General features: G+C 38.4%; 1 long non-coding RNA gene across 1 annotated transcript in view; it reads right to left on the bottom strand.

Annotated features, from left to right (window-relative positions):
* The window catches only part of LOC123334682, a 181,115-nt gene extending 166,607 nt beyond the window's left edge, over positions 1-14,508 (bottom strand). Inside the window, exon 1 of the long non-coding RNA XR_006552728.1 lies at positions 14,358-14,508. This is a non-coding gene — a long non-coding RNA (uncharacterized LOC123334682). The remainder of the gene's footprint in view (positions 1-14,357) is intronic.
* Positions 14,509-14,765: the final 257 nt, after the last annotated feature.

Below are 14,765 nucleotides of genomic sequence, written 5' to 3'. Positions count from 1 at the left end.
TGAAATTAAAAAGCACTTGCTCCTTGGAAGAAAAGCTACGACAAGCTTAGTCAGCATATTAAAAAGCAGAGACATTACTTTGCCAACAAAGGTCTATGGTTTTTCCAATAGTCATATATGTATGTGAGAACTGGACCATAAAGAAAGCTGAGCACCAAAGAATTGATGCTGTTGATCTGTAGCGCTGGAGAAGACTTTGAGAGTCCCTTGGACTGCAAGAATATCAAGCCAATCAATCTTAAAGGAAATCAGGCCTGACTATTCATCGGAAGGACTGATGCTAAAACTGAAGTTCCAATACTTTGGCCACCTGATGCAAAGAACTGACTCACTTGAAAAGACTCTGATGCTGGGAAAGATTGAAGGCAAGAGGAGAAGGGGATGACAGAGGATGAGATGGTTGGATGGCATCACCGACTTGATGGACATGAGTTTGAGCAGGCTCCCAGAGTTGGTGATGGACAGGGAAGCCTGGTGTGCTACAGTCCATGGGGTCACAAAGAGTCGGACACAACTGAGCAACTGAACCAAACTCACTTGTATCCTCCTCATAACCAGCTTGCCAAAGAACCCCAGGGCAGCAGCTCCTCACCTGTCTGACTGCTCTCCCTCTGAGGGTACATCCTTCTTAAACAAACTCTCAGTTTACTTTCTTAACCTCCTTGTTTGTCTCAGAATTCTTCTGTGGCAAAGAAAGAACCTAAAATTCACTGGAAACAATTTTCTACCATAAGATACCATGTGACAGCTGTTGTTCGAAGACACTACATTTGGGGATAACTTTTTATGCAGGGGTAGTAAGTTTTGCACTTCAGACTGACTAGAGATTATTGTGTGGAGTAATTATTTATGTGTTGGCTTACTATTTCAAAATCATTTACTCGTGTCATTTGACTTTTAACATTCCTTTGTGATCGAAAAAAGCAAGTGAAAAACTCACTCTACAGATAGGAGAAATTACCCTGGCTTAATGGTTTATAGTCTCTGTCACATAAGTAGCTAGTGTTTTTCTTTAATTCAGGGATCTTTTCATTACAACACTCAGAGGAACAGAGGGCTGGAAATTTTCAAGATTTAATGTATATGCGGATCATAGTCTTTAATTGGGATGAACAGAAATGACAAATACCTGATCACAGGGAATTGGTTTTGCTGTTCATCTTTGCCTTTCTCACTCTTAAACTCTGAATGTGTTATAAATAATCTTCTGCTGGGTTTTATAGCTTTGTTTTGGTGTCTTTGTGCTTCTCCTAAGGCTGTCACCAAAATGTCAAAGTATGCTGACATTTCAGTTGATTTTGAATGGCTATTAACTTTTTAAAAATTGAAGAGATCTAATATGCAAACAGGCAGGCTTTCCATATGGTACCTAACATATGTACATACCATAATATATTGTTTATTGAGTTTCAGAAAACTCCTAGCTAACTTATTAAATACTCAACTGATGCTTACCTCCTGCAGTATTAACATTTATTTATATTATTTAAATTATATTACTGGGCTTCCCTGGTGGCTCAGACAGTAAAGAATTCACCTGCAACACAGGGAATTATAAGTATATACTACTAGGAAATTATAAATATATACCTCCTCTCCTGAAGGAAATATACAGAACAAAAACAAACCTTGCTTTTTAAATTAGTTGTTGAAATGAATATATTCTAATCAAGTAATACTTTCAATAACACTAAATATTGCTGCATTTAGTAACATTTATACCTCCAAAACCCTAGATTTTTGTTTTAAATACTTATGGATTTTATATTCTTAATTCTCAGTCCTCACTATTAGCCCATGAATCATCAGTTTATTCCGACCTATATTTTTATTTTTCCTGGCACTTTGCATTTCTAACCTCCTACTTTCTCTATGAAAAAGAAACTCAGAAAATACCCAATTTTAATGATGTTTAAAGATAGGCTCTACATGAGAGTTTAAGCTAATGTGAGAGCAGTCAGGGGAGACATCCTGTGTGGGTTTGAAGCCCACCATTTAGAAACTGGGTAACGTTAGACCAAAAAACTAAAAATTAGTACTTCTGGTAAAAACAATTCTGATCTTATAAAGGAATTACGGGGATTAAATAAGTTAATATTTTGAATGTCAATCGAGTCCCTGGTGATGGGTGCCAGACGTGTTTGATAAAAGTCTTCTTAGGAGATTCCAGGGAGCAGCCATTCCTCTAACTCAGGGCTCTCGCCCTGGCTATACATGAGGATCACCTTGTAGCTCTCAAAAATTACTCATACGTGGACTCTGCATTCATTTTCAATCACTGCTATAAAAAATTCCCACAAACTCTGCAGCTCAAATAGACATAAACATACTAACTTACAATCTGGGAGGTCAGAAGTCCAAAATGAGTCTCACTGGATGCACCCCACGATGTCAGAGGGCTGTGTTCCCTTCTAGGGGCTCTAGAGGAGAATCTGTTTCCCTGCTTTCTCTGGGTTCCAGAAATTACCTGGATTTTGGGGCTGCTGGCCCCCTCCTCTCCTCTTCAGAGCCTGCAATGAATGAGTCTTTCTCATATTGCATCACTCTAACACAGACTCATTAGACGCCCACCCTCTACCCCACCTAAAGAAGCCTCTGATGACACTGGGCGCACCTGGATACTCCAGAATAATCTGCCGTAAGGTAGACAATTAACAACAGGGATCCCATCTGTTACCTTGATTGCCCTTTGCCAAGCAAGGGACTCACTCTTGCCAAGCAAGGGTTCCAGGAATCAGGGCACAAACATCTTCTGGAGGCCATTATTCTGTTTACTGCAGATTCCCATCCTCCAAAGAGCCAGGGTTAATTGCTCTTGGCAAGGATACATGCTTCACACACTCACTAAGTGATTCTAATGTCCAGATTCGCTTGAGAACTACTGATCTCAATTATTATCAGGATTCCATGAAACATAATGCCCATAAAATGTTCAATACTGCTAAAATTAGATTTGGAAAGCATTTAATTAGACACATTAGATGTTGAAGACAGTATGAAGTTCTATAATAGAGAAATCTGTTCAACCCCATTTAACGAATCTCTTACACTTTTTAGAGTAATATCTGTTAAGAGTCCAAGGAATTATTTTTCTACATAAGGTTTTTGGGATTTAATGCTCTAGGGAGGAAAATGAGTGTAATGGTATTTTTTGTTTTCTTTACTCAGATGCTTTTTAAAAATTATTTTACTACTAAGCTGTCTGTTGAATTTAGGATACGGCAAATACTTGTAATCCAAATTTAAGACAATTTACTCAACATTGTATTACTATTTATGTCATTAAGAACCTAATAGTCAATATAGTATAATTGAATCATTCTTTGAGGAGAAAAGAAAGAGCAAGAGAGCTCCCCAAACAGAACTATTTTGTTAAATAAAAGAACTTGGTTTTCTCATGCTTAGGACTGAATTGTTTACACAGAACCACATAATGACTTAATGCCATAAAGAATTAAATCACTTTATTTTATAGACACATATTGTGAAGACAATTAGGGCACATCTAAAAAATCATGAACACCGAGTCCATATTTACTAGAAGACTCACTAAAAGAGATAAAATAGATAAACTATTTCTTTCTTAAATTTCTCATCAGAAATCTACCTTCTTGTGTCTCAAGTCAATGTGGAACATGTAAGTGTTTGGGAAATTTTGTATCGATTGAAGAGAGACTCAAGATTAATAACAAATAATTTGACAGCTACGTTCTCATGTTTCAGAAGAGGGATAATTCAAGACAAATAATCAAAGAGGTTAAATAAAGAGTTTTGATGGTAAAAGAGCAAGCAGGTCCTTATGAAAGGTTCTCCCAAGATAAACAAAGGCAAAGAGTTATTTCTCATTGAATTATCTGCATCCCATGGTTGGTGTGTGCGTGCTCAGTCGCTCAGTTGTGTCTGACTCTGATCCCATGGACTGTACCTCACCAGGCTCCTCTGCCCAAGGAATCTTCCAGACAAGAATACTGGAGTGTGTAGCCATTTGGCACTCCAGGGGATCTTCCCACCCGGGGACTGAACCCATATCTCCTGCACTGCAGGCAGATTTTTATCAGCGCACCACCTGGGCAGCCTCATCCCATGGTTGGACTGTCCTCCAACTGCTAACCGCGTTTACAGCACATCCAGAGAGTCTAGGGTCAGTAGTTGGAGACTAACTGTAAAATTTCAAGAGTTCAAGTTATCGTGGGTTACAGAGAAAATGTCCAACCCCGCCTACTGCCTAACTCAGAAAATACTGTTCATTCGGTTGTTTTTTTGATATTGAGCTCCATGAACTGTTGGTAAATTTTGGAGATTAATCCCTGCCAGTCTCATTATTTGCAAATATTTTCTTCCATATATACACACAACTAAAAACAGATAACCTGTAAGGACCTACTGTATAACACAGGGAACTATGTTCAATATTCTTTAACAAGCTAAATGGGAAAAGAATTTGAAAAAGAATAGATAAATGTATATGTACAATTGAATCACTTTGTTGCACACTTGAAACTAACACAACACTGTTAATCAACTGTACTTCAATATAACATTAAAATTTTTTTAAAATATTGTTCAGGGCTTTTTTCCTACTTAAATAGTGGCATATAGTCACATATGATATACAGTGGTACTGAACCACACAGCTCTGGAACCCAGCCCCTTATATTAAATCCCAACTGCACGTTTAATTGGATGAATGACCTTGATAGGTTATTTAACTTCTATTGCCTTGCATTCTTCATCAGCAAAACAGACGAAGTGATACCTCAGTGCTTAGAACTTAGTAAAAGCCTCACTAAATATTAGTTCTGGTTTTTAGCTCATTATGTTTATATATATTATAAAGTAATAAGACTAAGTGCTTAGACAAATTTATTTCAAATGTGTTATTTTATAAATTTGATTAAAAGTGCAATCTGCAATGCATAAAAGAAGTTTAAGAAATGAAGTGGAATTTCATTTGAAATACTGTGACATGTGATGAGCATAATTTTTCCACGAATTAACACCATTGATTTATGGAAATAAAAGCTATGTTTAAAGCTCTATTCTCATTTTTCAGAGAAAAACATGGAGTCCAAAAGAGATTAAATGACTCATATCTTTAAACACATAAAAGATAAAGGACACAATGGCAAAGTTGTAAAGATTTCATGCTTAAACAATTTTACTCTATTAAGATCTAAAAACTACTTAAAATTCTCGAGGGAAGTTTTTTGGTACTGAAGTTTCTTCAAATACCTCATTCAAAAACACACTAAATATCGTGTCAGTCACCAGCCACTGTGCTGAAGGCGGAACAAAAGTTGAACAGTGATAAAAAGGTATGTGGGAATTAATAAGATGAGATTTTTTTTTTTTGAGAGTGTTAGGATGGAAAAGGCCCTTTGACTCCAACATTTTTGTATTACTGATGAGGTCATCAAGTTCTAGAAAATGTTTAAATAACTTGCCCATAATCCCTCAGCCAGCAAAGGACATATTTAAGTTCTGTAACTCCCAGTTTGCCTACCCAGCAAATATTGACCTTCATAGGAGATTCTGAGGCATAGAGAAACCAAGGTAACCAATCCTTATACGAAATAATGGAGGAGAAATGCAGTGCTGGAAATTTTTCTGAGCATTAATAAGAAACCATATTTGAGCTTTCTCCCAGGATATTGGAGTTTTTAAAGGTCTTGGGTTTAAAAAAGCAGATTTTTGATTTGGAAATTTCAACTAGCTAATAGCAAGCTAAGGCATTACAGAAACAATGAAAAACCAGCAAACAAGGCAGTAAACATATCTCTTCATTTTTCTCACAACATGACTCTAATTGTCAACTTGTGACCTAGGGTTCTTTTCTCCTTTTTTAATGTTTATTGGGGTATGGCTGATTTACAGCATTGTGTGACCTAGGATTGTTGATGTTTCTCTGACCTGCGCTGTTCACCTCATTCCACCTAAGAATTGTCAGGTTAGTCCAACCTCCCCCTGCTGGACTCAGGCAGTGTATTGTTCACTGTGCTGCACTGAGAGCCTCACAGGGTTCCCTGTGTTCTCCTCATTCTGACTCCTGCTCGACCCACCCTGTCAGGCTGAAAAGGGGTCATATTTTTCCCCGTATATTTGAAAACATAAATCTTTACTCCCCCACTGAGCGTTTTCCCTGCATGCAACACTGTACTGTGCACGCTCTATTACAAGGTCCTGTGATCTCACTTCTGCTGCTGCTGCTGCTGCTAAGTTGCTTCAGTCGTGTCCGACTCTGTGCCACCCCATAGACAGCAGCCCACCAGGCTCCTCCGTCCCTGGGATTCTCCAGGCAAGAACACTGGAGTAGGTTGCCATTGCCTTCTCCGATCCCACTTCTACTCTACTGTAATTGTTCCAGATTTGATGTTCCCTGCTTCCAAGCTTGCCTGTATACAGCTGCCAGGTAATCTGCTTAAAGTCCAACTCCAGTTACACTGGACCCTGGAACAACACAGGCCTGAACTGTGAGGGTCCACTTACATATGGATTTTTTTCAGTATTAAATACTATAGTACTACAGGGTGTGTGGTTGACTGAACCAGGGATGTGGAACCACGAATGTGGAAAAACTGCGGACATGATGGACCAACTCTAAGTTATACTTCAATTTTTGACTATAGGGTCAGCATCCCTAACCTTTGTGTTGTTCAAGGGTCAACTGCATATTATTCCTCTGATTAAAAAGTAAAAACACTACACACACACACACACATAAATGCAAGTTAAAAATAGTGAAAACTGAATAAGGTCTGTACTATAGTTAGCAGTAATGCTGTTGCTGTTCAGTTGCTAAGTCCTGTCCAACTCAATTGCAACCCCATGGACTGCAGCATGCCAGGCTTCCCTGTCCATCACTATCTCCTGGAGTTTGCTCAAACTCATGTCCATTGAGTCAATGATGCCATACAACCATCTCATCTTCTGTTGACTCCTTCTCCTCCTGCCCTCAATCTTTCCCAGCATCAGAATTTTTTCCAATGAATCAGCTCTTTGCATCAAGTGGCCAAAGTATTGGAGCATCAGCAGTAATGTACTGAATTCAGTTTTCTGGTTTTAACATCACACTGTAGCTGTATATCATGTTGGTTCCCAAACTGGCTCTCATACACACAGGGCAAGGAGAGACCAAAGAAGCAAATCCCTCTAGACTGCTAGGTGGCAGGTTTAATGAGCAGGGGAACTTACTCTAGGAGGCTTGTTTAGGGCAGCCGCCAAGACTTCTTGGGACAGCTCATGCTCTGGGGACAGTAGGCAGAGCATAAATTCCAAGGACAGGGGATGGAGGAAGGGGTTCTCTGAAAGACCCGATCCAGCTCGTGGGTCAGCCACTGGTCACATCCCATCACCTCCTCCAACAAAGTCACCCCTGGCAGAATCTGAGTGATAGGTACCTGACAGGCTTTCTACTATGTACTTCCTAAGCTCCTAATTATGTCAAAATTTAAAACAACCAACAAAAAGGTAAAATTTGTGAATGGATTTCTTCCCATTTTCAAAATAAACATGATATTCTGTTTTGTACTTCAGGGAACTCTCCAGAACAGAACCACTTACAATTTCCTAAAAAACCTAGTGTTTATTGAGATATTTTGCCTTGACCTTTCAATGCCTCTCTCTCCCTCATTTGGCTTGTCACTTCCTCTTTGAAAGTGTACCTTAAATACCACTTTCCCTTCAAGCCCTGCCTGATCCCTCACCAGCTAAACACAGTCTCTCCCACCCAAAAAATCTTGTCCCATGTCTCTTTTGACACTTGCTATTGTTCAATCACTAAGTTGTGCCTGACTCTTTGCAACCCCATGGACTTGTAGCATTTACAATATTAGATTATTCAATTTGCGGACTGATTTTCAGCTCCTACTCAATTATAAACTCTTAAAGGACAAAGTCTATATCTTAATTATCTTTTAATGCCCCAAGATTCTAGTAAGTACTTTGCCCAATATTTACTAAAATAAAAAAGAAGACTTCTGCTTCCAATAGGCAAATGAAGTGGACATCAGTTATAATCAATTTAATAAAACAAAAATTTTACACACTGAGGAGCAAAATAATACACGTGTTTTAACCAAGTGGAGCTTTGCATGTATGAATATTTTTTGTTAGAAACAGCAGAAAGTAAAGATGTTATTTGGGTACTTGCTCAGGAGTTAAACTTTTGTTTGCCTATGCAACATTCAGGCAAACTCTATGGTGTAAGTTGCATAGAAGATCCACACCAATTAAAAAGAAAGGTCTCTTTCTTTCGATTAAATAAGCAAGGTCTCTAAAACTGCACCTTGGTTCATCCTTCCATAAATTATTTTCTTCGCAATATGAATGTCTTTCTCTTTACTTCCCTTTATCTTCTCATTGTTTCCTTCCATTATAAAGGGTTCAGCAAGTCCCTCCAGTCACTGGGGTGTGGTCCCAACACATAAAGTCTGTGGTGACTTCAATCTGAGGTTCCTATTTCACTGCAAGATGGTATTCCAGTTGTGAGGCTCAAATATTATTTATCTGGCACTTAGTGTGACATAGCATAATTATTTCAGCACCCTCTTTGATGAAAGAATATGAAAGCAAATAATATAACAATGTAAGAGGAAGCTCAATTTTTTAAATTTATTTTAATTGGAGGCTAATTACTTGACAATACTGTGGTGGTTTTGCCATACATTCACATGAATCAGCCATGGGTGTACATGTGTTCCCCATCCTGACCCTCCATCCCACCTCCCTCCCCATCCCATCCATCAGGGTCATCCCAGTGCACGAGCCCTGAGCACCCTGCCTCATGCATCGAACCTGGACTGGCGATCTATTTCACATATGATAATATACATGTTTCAATGCTATTCTCTCAAATCATCCCACCCTCGCCTTCTCCCACAGAGTCCAAAAGTCTATTCTTCACATCTGTGTCTCTTTTGCTGTCTTGCATATAGGGTCATTGTTGCTGCTGTTGCTGCTAAGTCACTTGAGTCGTGTCTGACTCTGTGCGACCCCATAGGCGGCAGCCCACCAGGCTCCTCCATCCCTGGGATTCTCCAGGCAAGAACACTGGAGTGGGTTGCCATTTCCTTCCCCAATGCATGCATGCATGCTAAGTCGCTTCAGTCGTGTCTAACTCTATGTGACCCTATGGACAGCAGCCCACCAGGCTCCTCTGTCCACAGGATTCTCTAAGCAAGAATACTGGAGTGGTTTGCCATTTCCTTCTCCAGGGTCATCGTTATCATCTTTCTAAATTCCATATATATGTGTTAATATATCGTATTGGTATTTTTCTTTCTGACTTACTTCACTGTGTATAATAGGCTCTAATTCCATCCACCTCATTAGAACTGATTCAAATGCATTCTTTTTAATAGCTGAGTAATATTCCATTGTGTCCACAGCTTTCTTATCCATTTGTCTGCCAATGGATATCTAGGTTGCTTCCATGTCCTGGCTATTTTAAACAGTGCTGCGATGAACATTGGGGTACACATATCTTTCAATTCTGGTTTCCTTGGTGTCTATGCCCAGCAGTGGGATTGCTGGGTTGTATGGCAGTTTTATTTCCAGTTTTTAAGGAATCTCCACACTGTTCTCCATAGTGGCTGTACTAGTTTGCATTCCCACCAACAGTGTTAAGAGGGTTCCCTTTTCTCCACATCCTCTCCAGCATTTATTATCTGTAGACTTCTGGATAGTAGCCATTCTGACTGGCATGAAATGATTATTCATTGTGGTTTTGATTTGCATTTCTCTGATAATGAGTGATGTTGAGCATCTTTTCATGTGTTTGTTAGCCATCTGTATGTCTTCTTTGGAGAAATGTCTGTTTAGTTCTTTGGCCCATTTTTTGATTGGGTCATTTATTTTTCTGGAATTGAGCTACAGGTGTTGCTTGTATATTTTTGAGATTAATTCTTTGTCAGTTGAGGAAGCTCAATTTTTAAAACAATTTATGCATCCCTATTTACTTCATGTGAATCTCTGTATCTAGTTTCCAAATTGGCAAAAACAACTTGTTTTAATCTACTAATAAGGGATGTATTATTCAGACAGTGTCATCTACCTTGAGCTATTTTATTATTTGGGGTGACTGGACCACTGACATTCCACAATGAACTCACATTCAGTGGAGCATTTTGAGGGCTTCCTAAATGACAGATGCTGTGCCTGACACTCAATGGACTTATCTGACTTTCTAGTCTCTGTGGCGAATTTGAACATGGTAAATATTCCTTCCAACCTCAGCCAGTGCCTCTTGTTAATAAATTAATATAAAATGTTTTAAAGAATAAACTGGAGTTGGTAACATTATCTATGGTTTGTACAGCTCATGAGTCTCATTCAAGGATCAACCCAGAATCATGCCTAAGTAGCACCAAGAACTGATGAAACTGCATTGACTGAAAATTACTTCTTTATAGCTATACTTGTTCCCCAACATGTATCCATTGATAATTAGCTTAATTTCTGTTCCCTACAACTGATCCTCAGCTAAGATCATAGATTTAAAGATGGAACTTTTTTTTTTAATTTTATTTTATTTTTAAACTTTACATAATTGTATTAGTTTTGCCAAACATCAAAATGAATCCACCACAGGTATCTATAAACTCCTCAAACTACAACCACTTCACCTGCTCCAATGCACAAGGTCTTTCAAAATTTGCAAAGTCAAAGAGAAGCATATGTTTCTCAATAAGAATGAGAGAAATGTGTTTGCACATTTGTTTTATATGCAAATGTGTTTTAATAATCATCTTTAGCTCAGAGCCACAGTAACTCTGTCCAATATAATCTAGAAAGAGCCTGATACAGATTTTAAGTTGGATGAATGATTCTAAAGAAACCAATATTTTGGCACCACATAACTTCAGAGAAGCATTAGGAAATCCACTTATTTTAGTTTCATGAGCTCATAAGGAAATAAACTTACATTAGTATTAATGGCAGAGATTGAGGTTTCCTCTCAAGATTTCTTCAAAGTTATAACCAGGGGTGAGAAATAAAAATCTAGTTTTCCAGACATCCCTCACCAGGAAGAAGAGTATATTTATAATCCAGAGATTTAGGGGAAAATAATACAGCTTTGTATGACATGTAAAAGGCACTAGTGGAAGTAGAGTATAATCAATTTAATTTATTAACACCTTAATTGTATACCACAAAGAAACAAGAATTTGATGATTTCAAGATCAAGAAAAATTCTAGATACAGAGCATATTAATTCAGAGTTGTCTTGAGAATGTGAATATAAACCATGAGAATTAAATGAAAACTTCTGAGGAAGTAAAGATATTACAGCAGTTAGGCTTTTGTTATTATCGCTTCTATTGTACATGTCTATATGTACTTTCTATAACCAAAGAACTGTAACACTGAGCCCCTGTCCTCAGAATGCTATCTAGATGTAGCAAATTTCAAGATTTATCCACAGGAAATATTGACGACATTGAAGAAAGTACTAAGAAAGAAATTGGAACATGAGCTGAAATCTAGAAGAATGTGTAAAATGTGTACCTCTGCTAATAAAATTTGCACAGACGTAGAAGAGGACAGAGAAGAAAGAAACATGAGCAAATGCAAACACAGTGTCCAGGCCACCTAAACGTGAAGAGTTTTTAATTACAAAATTAGGTAAGAATTATTCCAGGCAGATAAATTCTAAAATTATTATAAAGTTAGTAATTATAAGAATTCTTGAGTAGAACATGAAAGAAAAAACTGAATGGCATGCCAATGAAGCCATAAATCAATGGAAGAAAGGCTACACTGAGTGAGCTAAGAATCCTGTGTGTGTTCATTTGGGCAATGATAGGAGCTTTCACAGGTAAAAGCTTTCACAAGTGGTGCCAGTGGTAAAGAACCCACCTGCCAATGCAGGAGACATAAGAGACGCAGGTTCAATCACCCAGTCAGGAAAATCCCCTGGAGGAGGTCATGGCAACCCACTCCAGTATTCTTGCCTGGAGAATCCCATGGACAGAGGACCTTGGCAGGCTACAGTCTATATGGTCACAAAGAGCTGGACAGGACTGAGTCAACTTAGCACAGCACAGCATAGTTTTCATTAAGGTGGTAGTGACAGGATTTGAGAGTCAGGGGCAAATGAGAAATATATTTCAAGTGAAGAAACAGTACAACCTGATGATACATTGACGATAAATTGCAGATTTATGAGGAAGAAGATATGAGCTAAATTTGATTCCTAATTTTCAGGACTATGAGAATACAGAAAAACAATGCCATTAAATAATTTGTAGTGTAAGAAGGGAAATGAATGTAGAAAAACATTGGGAGTGAAATATAAATAGAATTCAAAAACGACATGTAGTGTAATGTATTCAAATGGGTATTATCTACTGGCAATTCAAAATGTGAGTAAATTTTGGGTGAGTGGTTTGGCTAAATGCAATATATTTGTGAAGCATTAGTAGAAAGGTGGAGAAGGCAATGGCACCCCACTCCAGTACTGTTGCCTGGAAAATCCCATGGATGGAGGAGCCTGGTAGGCTGCAGTCCATGGGGTCACTAAGAGTCGGACACGACTGAGCAACTTCACTTTCACTTTCCACTTTCATGCATTGGAGAAGGAAATGGCAACCCATTCCAGTGTCATTGCCTGGAGAATCCCATGGACGGAGAAGTCTGGTGGGCTGCTGTCCATGGGGTCGCACAGAGTCGGACACGACTGAAGCTACTTAGCAGCAGCAACAGCAGCAGTAGAAAGGTTACTTGAGTTCCTGAGTGTTAAAGATATTTCAAAAATGGGAAGAACAGATAACCATGAATTTCTTTGAAGACTGTCTCCATAGAGAATGGAAGAATAGGGGGAAAAGAAATAATAGAATAGAATGTCAGAGAATAGTGTAATGTATAGAAATCTAGAGAAGAAGCCACTTTTAACATTAAGCTCCACTGTGTGCATGCTGAGTCACTTCAGTCATGTCTGACTCTTTGCGACCCCATGAACGGTAGCCCACCAGGCTCCTTTGTCTATGGACTTATCAAGGCAAGATATACTGGAGTAGGCTGCTGTTTCCTTCTTCAGGGGATCTTCCCAGCCCAGTGACTGAACCCGCATCTCTGACATCTCCTGTATTGGCAGGCAGGTTATTTTACCATTAGCACTACCTGGTTCTTAAAATGCACCATCGCTACTTGGAATAAAGTATATTCTTCTATAGAGAATATACTTTTTTTGATGAATGAATGTAATAAATAAGCCTACAGATCTCAATGGAATCACATAACAGAAGCTTATTCTTTGCTTTCAAGAAGTCCAAAACCCTGGACCTGATTGGTAGGCAGCCTTCCAAGGGCTCATGTTTTGAAGCCTTTTATCTATGGCTCCTCTCTTTTCCTGGACTTCAGAGTCCTGTGTTTCTGGCCAAGGAATAGGGAAAGAGAATGGACTATGTGTTATAGTTTGTGTGCATCACTTTTCTTCTCGTTCCACTGGCTAGAACTCAGCCACGTGGGCTTATTAATTGCAGGTGTATTTCGGAAATCTAATCCATGGGCTCAGGAAGGGGAGGAATCTGATTTGGTGAGCAGCTAGATAATCTTCACCACACTTAGTTCTGGGGATGTGTCTGATTAATAATGATAATGATGAAGAGATAGGAGCCACATCAAGTTTCAACATTTATGTCATTCATATGGATGTGGAATAATTCTTTTTTCATCTTTCAATAAAATGCTTACATTCTAGCTACAAATACCACTGACTACATGAAATTTAGCAAATCACATCTCCCTTAGTAGGAGTTACAGTATTATGGCAAGTAAAGTAAATATTCAGTTTAAAATTGTAATGTATTTATATATTTAAGAGAAATAGAATTTGTTATACTGTGTTTGATAGAAATACAAGTGAAGGGAACTAATGTGTCATTCACTTACTCTTTGTGGCAAAACAGACAAAACAAGGAGGAAAGCTAGCAGCACTGCAGTTTTCTGCATCTTTGGACAGCTGGAGTTGAGAATAATCAACAAAACGGCTGACCCAGGAGAATCAAGCTTAAGCTAAAGTGAGTAAGCACCACTCCTGGTTGTCATAACAATAAGGTAACATATTAAGAGTCTTGCAATGAGATAAATCACAAGCAGGGGAGGCAAAAAAGTCATCTGAATAAGAGAAACAGTATCTTATCTTGTTTCTCAAGTGACAAATGTCCGAGGAAATCTAAAGAGCTGTCTCTTTAAGAAGGTATAGATAATAACAGGAAAGACTTTGAAGTAAAGAGGATTAAAATTGAGTTTACATGCCCTCAGCTTCTGGGTCCCTCAACATAATTATTGTTCATCCCATCAATTTGCTTAAATGTCATACAAAAATGTGAAGAATTTGGAAGCTAACTCTGTCTTACCACCACCCTTCCACTCTGCTCAGGAAGATGGAGCTGGTATGGGATATGAAGGGTCTCACTGACCAGCATAATTGGAATTGACTGTAGCAACCTGTGGCTTAGATGAGTGGTTCTCCAGCTTGTCTATACACTGAAATATAGAGGAAAAAATTAATTATGCCTGATTCCCACCCCTACTAAGTCTAGATTTCTTGATTTAAAAATCTAGATTTTTTTTAATACAAACAGCTCACACAACTCAATAACAACAACAACAAAAAACAAACAATGCAGTAAAAAAAATAGGCAGAAGACCCAAATTGATATTTCTCCAAAGAAAATATATACTTGATCAACATGGACATGACAATATGCTCAACATCACTAATAATAGAGAAATGCAAATCAAAACTACAGTGAGGTACAACC

Source organism: Bubalus bubalis, chromosome 8, assembly GCF_019923935.1.
Source record: "Bubalus bubalis isolate 160015118507 breed Murrah chromosome 8, NDDB_SH_1, whole genome shotgun sequence".
NCBI classification, from domain to species: domain Eukaryota; kingdom Metazoa; phylum Chordata; class Mammalia; order Artiodactyla; family Bovidae; genus Bubalus; species Bubalus bubalis.
Note: the sequence above shows the minus strand (reverse complement) of the source record. Positions and strands in the feature narration are given on the sequence as shown.